This window comes from Salvelinus fontinalis, chromosome 34 (genome assembly GCF_029448725.1).
Source record: "Salvelinus fontinalis isolate EN_2023a chromosome 34, ASM2944872v1, whole genome shotgun sequence".
Lineage (NCBI taxonomy): Eukaryota > Metazoa > Chordata > Actinopteri > Salmoniformes > Salmonidae > Salvelinus > Salvelinus fontinalis.
In genome coordinates, this window is record NC_074698.1 from 21,913,181 (window position 1) to 21,925,380 (window position 12,200).

Consider the following 12,200-nt stretch of genomic DNA (forward strand, 5'->3'; position numbering starts at 1 on the left):
CTGCTTTTCATGCAGCTCATGAGTTTCTTCCTGACTGACAGCATCTGTCTGGAGAGAGATTTTCCACTTCTCTGACAGAGATTGATGCCTTGCCTGTCCCCAGCTGTAATAGCACTCAATATCCACTGCACTTAATATCCAAATGGCAGCAAATAAAAATCACCTTCAGTCTAAGACACGGGGGTAAAACACCTCGGCTAAGTAATGCACCATATTTACATGCATACAGCCAATTCGTTTTAGGGGCGGGAGGTGATCAAGCATTTACATGCAGGCAGGGGGTTATCCATATGGAAGTCTATATACCCCCCCCCCCCCCCCCCAGAGTAATGGTGAAGTATACAGGAACACCTTAACAGGCTATGATTGTTCCTGCTTTTTTACTGGTGACATCAGCCAAGGAAATGGATTAATAAACCAATTGAAATGGCACAGAAGGCTGAGTATTAGAGAGCTCTACTTGTACTTTAAAATGACATTTCTCATGCATTGGAATTAGAGGGAACATTTTCACGTTTGAACAAAGGCGTGTGAACGGTTCCTATTTGTTCTCGCTGATTTAAAAGAGCATTAAACCCAGACAGAACCATCGTGTTGGATAGAATTTTTGCTCTGCCCTTGCAGTTCAAATAGTGTATGTAACTGTGCCAGTCCCAGAAAGTGAACCTATTGGCTGGGCGTATGTTCTTCCTCCCCCTACCACTGATGATTATCACTGATCCCTTCTCTCTTCTCTTGCCAGTGCAGTTCATATTGTTGCTGTAGTTGAAAAATGTCCTCTTTGCTCATTCATGTGCTCTTGAAGAAAACGTGAAGTATTGGTGGCCATGTAACAGTGTGGTGATGTATTTTGTACAACCTGGCCCACTCCAGGACATGTTGCACATTACACATTTTAGAAGTATAATGACAATCTGTTTTTATTTCTGTGTGTTTGTTGTCAAACAGAATGAAGCATTGATGGCTCTGGCACTGAGTTGTGTGATATTGCTGGAAATGTGAAGTCAGACCCTGCTGTTGTGCCGTTGAGAAAGGAACATAACCACTATGGCTCCAGTGAAAATCCCTGCACTGTAAAAGCCCCATCTGTAGGCATGGCAAGACAGAATGTGTGTAAGGCTGTAAAAAATGAATGTGAGGATTGTAAGATGGCCAAGGGAGTCTGTTAAACTGATAGAAAATGTAAAGTGCTATAGTCATGGATGTAATACAGAATGATTGTCTCTCTCCCCTGTTTATTGGCCAGTGTATGGGGTGTAATGAAGATAAATGTTTGTCTGAGCCCGCGGGCCTGCTGCTTTGGTACTCTCCCTCCTTGGTACATACAGATGTGGACTCCAGACAGGCAGCAGCACCGAGAGGCCCTGTGCGAGGCCAGGGGAAAGGTCCTTGGGTGACTCACCTGGGTTTTATGCCTTAATGACTCCTTGTTACTCGCACAGCCATTTCCCAATTGCCAGCGGCACTTCCACCCTCTACGTCCATTAGGTGGAGGGAACACGGATCAATATGTGATGCAATTTCCCTGGGGAATTAGAGAGAGCCAGGCTGCTTTAGTGTGGCTGCATGGGCTGCTCTCTCTCCCCCCATCCCCCTCTAACTCCCTCCCTATCTCCCCATCCCTCTCCCTCCCTCCCTCTCTCTGAACACACATCATTTTGGGAGTCTATTTCAGGTAGACGTTGTGAGTGGGAGAGGTGACGGGAATTGACTCATTCAATTATCTAATTGAAGTAAAATGTTATGCTGGCAGTAAGCATGTAAGCGGTTGCAGCAACAGCGACAGTGCCTTGTCACAGACAGTGCCTTGTCACAGACAGTGCCCTGCCCGCTCCGCCCGCCTCCACAGGAGTAGAATGAGTCATCGCTCCAACACCTACCTAGTGGCGTGGGACACAGCGTGGCAGCATTTGGTTCGCCTTAAGACCAAAGGTCAACATCCATTTTGTTATTTTAAGCTCATGTGTATATTCATGGTAAATGGACTGCAAATGTGCTTTAAGGACAACCAAGTCCATATTAGCACAGCTTTACTCACAGAGAATAAAGCAATAAAAAGATTGAACAGCTGTAAAATAGTCTCTAATTTTTTCCTTACTCATTGTAAACTTTTTGCATAGTTCTCTGCATTGTGTAATCCATTTCGCTGTTAGAAAACCATGATTATCTTCACTGATGAAGGAGTGTAGGTCTTTTGAGTCAATACAAAACACTCTGAGGATGTATAGAATTTACAAATACATTTTCTTTAGGCTGAGTTGCCTAGTTAAATAAATATAAATGTATTTAAAAAAATATACAATTATGGGGTTTGGATGAGTTATTTCAAGGCTCCAAATGTGTGTTGCTGACTTGTGTTTCCATGACAACAACATTTAAGATATACAGTATTTTCGACTTTGTGTGTCCTCTATTGTGTATTTGTAGAGACTGGTACAGTATGTGATCAATATATTCACCATAATAACATACTGACAAATCAAATGTTAGTTTTTATTCGATGTCTGGATAGGCAAGGCAATGCTATCAAAACATAGATAGTACATGTAATGTACCATCCCAAGGGTCAATGGGTCCTTGTGACAGACTAATACCCAGTGTGACTGGAAAACGTCCAACGGCGGACACTGCAGTGACATTGTTCCCTTGGCAACTATACAGACAAGGCTGTTTGTCTCAATATGAACTGTAATATCAATTGCTTTTATTATTTTGCCATGCCATAGCTTGATTCATTTTAGATAAGACATCTGAAAATGTACTAATATACTAATAATGTTGGTGATGTTTGTAGTTTTTTTTATGCATATCCAGAAAGCAAATAGAATGTGTCCATGTTATGTGGCAGGACAAGGTTCATTGTTTTTCGGCGATTGTCAATGGAAAATAATGGATACTATACGATTAGAAAGGTTAAAAAATCATGTAAAACATCACAGCACAATTGAAAAATATATGGCACATGGAAACCAAACGAGGGTGGTCTATGGTGGGAAGGCTGAGAGTGGCTGAGGGTTTGGATTAAAGAGCTTATGTTTGGTAATGTATTATTGTTATGTGACTGCCTTATTTAAAAGTACCATGTATGCAAAATGTGTATGTAAAATGTATATGTAAAATGTATGTATATGTAGAAGAAAAGTTGTAAAAAAACAAAGATATTTGTCCTCCGAAGAGGGGGGGTGGTGGAGGGGTTAATACATTAAAATATATATATATAAACTCAGCAAATAAAGAAACGTCAATTTTTCAGGAACCTGTTTTTCAAAGATAATTTGGAAAAATCAAAATAACTTCACAGATCTTCTTTGTAAAAGGTTTAAACACTGTTTCCCATGCTTGTTCAATGAAACATAAACAATTAATGAACATGCACCTGTGAAACGGTCGTTAAGACACTAACAGCTTACAGACGGTAGGCAATTAAGGTCACAGTTATGAAAACTTAGGACACTAAAGAGGCCTTTCTACTGACTCTGAAAAACACCAAAAGAAAGACGTCCAGGGTCCCTGCTCATCTGTGTGAACGTGCCTTAGGCATGCTGCAAGGAGGCATGAGGACTGCAGATGTGGCCAGGGCAATAAATTGCAATGTCCGTACTGTGAGACGCCTAAGACCGCGCTATAGGGAGACAGGATGGACAGCTGTTCGTCCTCACAGTGGCAGACCACATGTAACAACACCTGTACAGGATCGGTACATCTGAACATCACACCTGCAGGACAGGTACAGGATGGCAACAACAACTGCCCGAGTTACACCAGGAACGCACAATCCCTCCATCAGTGCTCAGACTGTCCGCAATAGGCTGAGAGAGGCTGGACGGAGGGCTTGTAGGCCTGTTGTAAGGCAGGTCCTCACCAGACATCACCGGCAACAACGTCGCCTATGGGCACAAACCCACCGTCGCTGGACCAGACAGGACTTGCAAAAAGTGCTCTTCACTGACGAGTCATGGTTTTGTCTCACCAGGGGTGATGGTCGGATTCGCGTTTATCGTCGAAGGAATGAGTGTTACACTGAGGCCTGTACTCTGGAGCGGGATCGATTTGGAGATGGAGGGTCCGTCATGGTCTTGGGCAGTGTGTCACAGCATCATCGGACTGAGCTTGTTGACATTGCAGCCAATCTCAACGCTGTTCGTTACAGGGAAGACATCCTCCTCCCTCATGTGGTACCCTTCCTGCAGGTTCATCCTGACATGACCCTCCAGCATGACAATGCCACCAGCCATACTGCTCGTTCTGTGCGTGATTTCTTGCAAGACAGGAATGTCAATGTTCTGCCATGTCCAGTGAAGAGTTCGGATCTCAATCCCATTGAGCACGTCTGGGACCTGTTGGATCGGAGGGTGAGGGATAGGGCCATTCCCCCCAGAAATGTAGGCGAACTTGCAGGTGCCTTGGTGGAAGAGTGGAGTAACATCTCACAGCAAGAGCTGGCAAATCTGGTGCAGTCCATGAGGAGGAGATGCACTGCAGTACTTAATGCAGCTGGTGGCCACACCAGATACTGGCTGTTACTTTTGATTTTGAACCCCCCTTCGTTTAGGGACACATTATTCCATTTCTGTTAGTCACATGTCTGTGGAACTTGTTCAGTTTATGTCTCAGTTGTTGAATTTTATGTTCATACAAATATTTACACAAGTTTGCTGAAAATAAACGCAGTTGACAGTGAGAGGCCGTTTATTTTTTTTGCTGAGTTTATGTATAGTAATAATAATGTTGGTAGTGTTGTTCGTAGTTCTGTTTATGCATAACCGGAGAGCAAATAGAATGTGCCCATGTTGAGGTTAAGGTATCTGCTAAATTGTAATTATTCGATTTATTGCCTACCTCATGCCTTTTGCACACATTGTATATAGATTCTCTTTTTCCTACCATGTTATTGACTTGTTTATTGTTTACTCCATGTGTAACTCTGTGTTGTTGTCTGTTCACACTGCTATGCTTTATCTTGGCCAGGTCGCAGTTGCAAATGAGAACTTGTTCTCAACTAGCCTACCTGGTTAAATAAAGGTGAAATAAAATAAATAAATAAATAAAAAAGGTTAATTGTTTTTCGGCGAACAGATTGCCAATGGAAAATAATGTTTGCAAGCAATAGTTCTGTGCTCTGCTGGGTATCATCTTGGGTCAGTGATCTTCCCTTTACCTCGGGACGTTGGCTTTGGATTTAGCATTCATTGCCGTGTAGATGGGAGAGAGGGGAAAGTGGTCCAGCGGGTGATCAGAAAGTGTGAAACTGGCCCTGAGAGAGTACGATTGTCAGAGAAAAACCACAACACTAAGGAGGAGACGTAGGAATAGCAGTCCCCTGCTGAGCGACTGAACACTGAGCTCCCTCTACAAGTCTCACACCACATCCTGTTTGGGAACACAACAACAGAACAGAACTTTTACAATCTACTAGCTTTTCTCTAAGTGCACGATAGTGGTAAGGGCTATCCATTCTAATGCACTTGTGAGGGGGTAGGGGGATGTGGTGAACAATGAATTTGTTCCGATCGTGTCAATTATGTGTTGATTTGCCAGGAGATCTTTTAATGTTAATCTGTAGGTTGACTCCCTTTGATGTTGTGTCTAATCAACTCACCATGATAGGGTAGATGGGGTATGTTCCAGTGGTCACAGCCCCAAACTAGACCTTTCATACTGTCTCTCTCTCTGCCATGCTGCCTCTACCGAATGGCACACGGTTCCCAAAGATGAAAGAGCGGCATGGTAAAGCTGTCATTAAAAAGAGAACGAAGGCGAGGCACGCAGGGAGACTAGGGAGGGAGGGAGGGAGAGTTCTGTGGTTTAGGATCTAACGAAGAGAGAGTTGAGTCTCTGGTGTTAAAGTATTTACTCCTCAGTGATCAGACCCCTATTTAATTAGTCCTTGTTCTCCTGATATAATCAGGCCCCCATCGCCTCCATCGCCAGCTGAGGTGTTGGGCTGTGAATTGGGAGGGGGGGACTTATATGTTCCGTGCTAAGTTAAGTTACCCCGGGGGGGTGGGGGGGGGTTCAGGTAGAGGACACAGGGACACACAGGGCCTGTTGGCTACACAACACTGAGGCTAACAGTAACAACACTAACAAAGCCTCAGTGACTGTGATAAATCTGTAAACAGGTCATGTCTACCACCTCTCATGTATCCATTTTACAGGTGTTAGCCTCCTTATTGCCCTCCCTCTAAACATGTTATACAAGCATGAGTGGATGTGAATGTACATAGATCAATGTTGCTGAGCCAAGTTGTTATTGAATGGAGGACATCTGGCCATCTTGCTGGGTATCACTGTGTTGTCTGATCCCTGTTCCCCTGCACATGATAGTGGCGTGCTCACTGTCAGTGCAACCAAGCATTTTGTTGCCCACAGAGACCCGACCAACACCACCCTGCTCTCAGAGAGCCCATTGCTGTGCTGCTGCAGCAAAAAATAAATGTCTGAAGTGGAAAATCACACCTGATGGCCTGCTAGAGTTGGCTTTCAAGCCCCATGATGGTAGTCTGGAAGTCTTTGTACAAATCAATTTTCGGGAAAATGGGTTTATGATTAAAAAAAAAGAAAGGCCGGACAGAAACCTAGACGATCCACTGTCCTTCGGTAAAAGCTACAGGTTCAGAGCAGTGGCGGTTGGTTGTGTTAAAGATGAGGGAGGACATTTTTTTTTATTGAGCATGGCCTTATTTCTATTACAGCATATTGGATGACTGTCATTCATATTCCAATTACCCAGCACAATGTAACATCAATAGGTTTAGGCTACTACATGATAATCACATTTTCCCTATACCCATCATGAGGTTGCTACAACCTAGCCTATGAATGGTAGTTTACAACATAGGTGCACAGGTTGAGAGAAATGTGAGTAATTAAGGTAACAGACATTGACACATTCAATACCGCCTTGCACACTCTGGCCTGCATCTAGCTGATCTAAGGCGTAATCATTAGTCCAACAGTTGCAAATGAGAGTTTCTATTGGACAAATTCAGGTATGTTTATTCCCATTTTTTTCTGTTTGCTTCCGTTTTAAGAAATGTTTTTCAACAGAATCGACGGAATGAATACACCCCTGATCACATGCAAACACAGTTAATTTTCATAGCAACCACATACAAACAGCATGATCCCTTTGATCATTGTATATACACTACCGTTCAAAAGTTTGGGGTCACTTAGAAAGGTCCTTGTTTTTGAAAAATAAATAAATAAATTGTCCATTAAAATAACATGAAATTGATCAGAAATACAGTGTAGACATTGTTAATGTTGTAAATGAATATTCTAGCTGGAAATGGCTGATTTTTAATGGAATATCTACATAGGCGTACAGGGGCCCTGTCACACCCTGATCAGTTTCACCTGTCCCTGTGATTGTCTCCACCCCCTCCAGGTGTCACTTGTTTTCCCCAGTGTATTTATCCCTGTGTTTCCTGTCTCTCTGTGCCGGTTCGTCTTGTATGTTAGTCAAGTCAACCAGCGTGTTTTTCCCGTACTCCTTTATTCTCTTTTTGATAGTCTTCTCGGTTTTGACCCCTGCCTGACTCTGAACTACTTTCCTGCCTGCCTGATCATCCTGCCTGCCCTGACCTTGATTCTGCCCGCCATTCGGTACCTTTTGGACTCTGAACTCGTTTTGACCCCTTTGCCTGTCCAAGACCATTCTCTTGCCTTACCCTATTGGATTAATAAATAATGTAAGACTCCAACCATCTGCCTCCTGTGTCTGCACCTGGGTCTCCCCTTGTGTCATGAAACTGTTGTCCTGATTAAAGAAGCAATAAAACTGTCCTTCTTTAGACTAGTGAAGGGAGAAGTACACAGCGTTGTACGACATCTTCAGTTTCTTGGCAATTTCTCAGCTTTCAGCTGTGCTAACATGATTGCAAAAGGGTTTTCTAAGGATCAATTAGCCTTTTAAAATTTTAAACTTGGATTAGCTAACACAACATTCCATTGGAACAGGAGTGATGGTTGCTGATAATGGGCCTCTGTACACCTATGTAGATATTCCATATTAAATCTGCCATTACAATAGTAATTTACAACATTAACAATGTCTACACTGTATTTCTGATCAATTTCATGTTATTTTAATGGACCAAGGAAACAAGGACATTTCTAAGTGAACCCAAACTTTTCAACGGTAGTGTACAGTATATGCTTCCAAACTTGATTGGTAAGATTGTGATTCCTATTTCATTACTATGTCTCTTGGCAGGTAATTTGCCAATTTAGCAGACATCACAAACATTCCATGTCATAGACATTTATGGAATATACATGTATGTCTGACTGATTTTGGTCATTGAATGGATCATTTTGCATGTGATGGTTCACACGATGAAAGAATGTTTAGAAGTTGTGACAAGTATGACAATTTCACTGAGAATCAACTCATCAGTTTTGATCAGCAAGCCATGTGCATTTGTGCTTAGTCTTTTGCACACGTGCCAAAACAAAATAAATAAGAAATTCAAATCTGGTGTGAAGAAGAAACAAATTGTTCAGAGATTTGAACTTATTGTTTTGAAAAAAATAATTCTCGTTTCGAGAACTGAGCCAAAGCGCTTGAGAAAAACTGTGACAAATGTACCGTCTGGTGATGTCACCAGGCAGTCCAAAACTCTATCCCACCAAAACAGGCTGTAATTTCAGGTGGTCTTTTCAAACAGCTCTTACACTAAAAGGGCATCATCATCATTTTCACAATTTCACAGTATTATTCCAACCTCATAGTGTGGAAATATAGACTTGAGTGTACAAAACATTAAGGACACCTGATCTTTCCATGACATAGACTGACTTAACAGTCTATGTCTATGTCTATGTCTATGTCTATGAAGTATTTGAAGGTGAATCCAGGTGAAAGCTATGATCTGTTATTGATGTCACTTGTTAAATCCACTTCAGTCAGTGTAGATGAAGGGGAGGAGATAGGTTAAAGAATCTTTTTTTTACCCTTGAGGCAGTTGAGACATGGATTGTGTATGTGTGCCATTCAGAGGGTGAATGGACAAGATAAAAGTTTGAAGTGCCATTTTACTGGGTATGGTAGTAGGTGCCAGGTGCACCGGTTTGTGTTAAGAACTGCATCGCTGCTGGGTTTTTCACGCTCAACAATTTCCCGTGTGTATCAAGAATGGTCCACCACCCAAAGGACATCCTGCCATCTTGACACAACTGTGGGAAGCATTGGAGTCAACATGGGCCAGCATCCATGTGAAACTCTTTCGACATCTTGTGGAGTCCATGCCACGATGAATTGAGGTTGTTCCGAAGGAAAGGGGGGAGGTGGTGCAACTCAATGTTAGGAAGGTGTTCCTAATGTTTGGTATACTCAATGCATATAAAGTACAGGAAATCACATTTTTGACTGCGCTGGGCCTTTAAGCTGGAGTCGTGTGCTGCTGGCTCTGTGAGGAGGCCCAGGTTTGATAAGCGCCACGCAGAGGAGAAAATAAGAGAAAAGTGTGCTGTTTCCTGCCGAGGTAATTCGCCTTGGGCCTTAAAGTGCTTACTTATACTGCAGGGGGACTCATACACAAGAGCTGACATGGGAGACAAAGAGAAGATGGGGAGAACAGTGTGAGAAACTGGTCCCGTCACAATGGAGATTGGTGGCTTTAGCAGAGAGCGGGAGAGAGAGAGGGACTGAGAGGGAGTGAGACTGTGGCATCAGGTAGGAGTAGGGGGTAGATTAGTGTTAACAGCCTACTGGTGTTAAAACAGCTGTTCTACTGTGGCGCTATCCATCATAGCACCTTTTGCACACACACGCATGCACATGCACACACACATGCACGCTCAAGTGCTTGCACAGGGACAGACCGAAGCGTGCACACACACCTTTTCAAACCTACACAGACATACACAGTCACACACCATGGCCTGTAACCATCACACTCTCCTCTCCAACCTCCCCTGGTTAAACTTAGGCCCATTTTTATAGGAATGCTGCTGTAGTGAAGTGTACAGTAAGCACCTGTGACATCTTTGCCGGTGCCAAGAGCCCACACGTCAGCCAGAGTTGACAGCATGGCTGCCACATGCCTGAGGGCCCCGCAAATTTCCCCTCCATAATTGCATCCCATGTCAACCTGTGACAAGTCAGCCTCAACCAACGCTGGAGCGCACTAATCACCGGCCAGTCCTCCTCTCCTCCACCTCCTCTACCTTGTTGCTTTTCACTCTCTCTCTCTCTCTCTCTCTCTCTCTCTCTCTCTCTCTCTCTCTCTCTCTCTCTTTTTCCCTTCTCTCACTCACTCCCTCTCTTTTCTCTGTCTCCTACTTTAGCAGCCATTACGTCTGTATTACCTCCAGCCATCAATGTGAGTCACCAATGAAGGCAGAGCTTTCTCATTAGGGCCCTTCTTTACGTTCCTGTTAATATAGCTGTTTGTCATTTATTTTACCTGTCATTCCCACTGGCAGTTACTGTCAGTGTTGTATGCTTTGATCATTTGACTCATTTTCAATTATTTACAAATCAAATTATTAAAAGAGGCAGCGACTGAAAATAATAACTGTCAATCTGGTCTCCCAGGACAACTGGCTGATGATTCATATTCTACCGGATGGAAATTTGGGTTAGATTTGGAAAGATAGAGACTGTAGAGCAATGTCACTGTTCATCACCGTACACCTGGGCTGATGGTAGAGTGTCTGTGTGTCACTCTAGTATGTGTGTGTTGGCTTATGTTGTTTATGTTGATGTATTTGACTCCAATCTTTTCTGTGATTCTGTGTGCCTGTGATTCTGTGTCGGTGCCTTTCTGTGTCTGTGGTTCTGATTGTGATTCAATGTGTGTCTCTGTGTGCCTGTGATTCAGTGATTCAGTGTGTGTCTGTGCGTACCGTATGTTAATCATTTATTCGGTGTGTGTCTCTGTGCGTCTGTGATTCAGTGTGTGTGTCCTGTGTGACATGGTTACAGTGCCTCCTGTCTTCCTCAGATTGAGGTGAGAGCAGCCAGGTGGGTCTGGGCATGTCTGGTGCCACGGTAACTGGATGTGATAGCTGGCCTCTGGGGATCTCTGCCTTAGAAGTGCTAAACGAGCCAAGCAGAGCAATCACTGTGGGTGTGTGTGACCGTGTGTGTACCCGTGTGTCTGTGTTTGTGTGTCGGTCTGCAATACTGTGTCTGTCTGCGTGTGTTTGTTGCATTTATCCCAGGACTAAATATACCCTAGAGGCTATGATAAGATAAAACCTCTATAAAGTATTAAATGTTGCCAGGTAACAAGGCTTTGTAGCGACAGATAAACACGTGGCCACTACCTGGCTCCAGGAGGATGATGCTAAGCGTAGCAGACATTCCCCATTTGGTCGTGCTGTAGGGTCAGCTGCCCAAGGGGCTCCAGTCACAGGGCTGGTGACAAGACACACCGGGTTTGGGTGTGTTGAGGGTAAACTTCCCCCTCACCACCCTCACCCCTTATCTCAATGTGAATCTTAGCCTGGAGCTGCACCCCTACCCCCCGCCCCTCCCCCCAGATTGGAATTTAGTTAATTAAATGCAGGAGGGAAACATTGCCGAGGGTTCTCCCGCGAGAGGTGACATGTAGGGGCATGTGCTTGTGTGTGCTCTCTGTCCTCTTTAAACACCAGCAACCTGCCGAATGAAGCTTGTGCATATAAAACAAAGAAAATCACTGTTTGTATGCGTATGTGTGTGTGCACATTTATTTATGAGTGTGTGTGTGTGTATACAGTATGTGTGGGTACAGTGAGTTGTTGCCGCGGGCCAGCAGAGGCCTCGGTGGTGGTGGTGAGACAGTAGAGACCAGACAGGCAGGTTGGATGATGGTGATGGGGGGCCGAGAGGAGAGCCCACCCCGCCCCGCGCTGCACCGACCGAGGTGAATGCCAAGGATTCTCAGAGCCACTCCATCAAGCAGGACCCCCCAGGGGAGCGCCAAGCCAATGAATTACACATTAGATCATTGTTACAGGATCATAACAGTGATCTAATTGCCAATTTCTCTTTTTAATTGAATTTGGTGGAGTGAAGAGGACAGAGAATAGGATTCCAGGGACTTTGTGGGACGACGGAGGGAGCAGATTGGAGCTGGTGTGCTGGTGTGCCGGGCCCCATAGTTAATGAGGAAAAAAAGACTGAGCGTGACATTCATCGTCAAACTAAGTGTTACGGCGGAAAATGTCAAAACCAATATTCTTCCTAATGCTTCTTGTCCTGC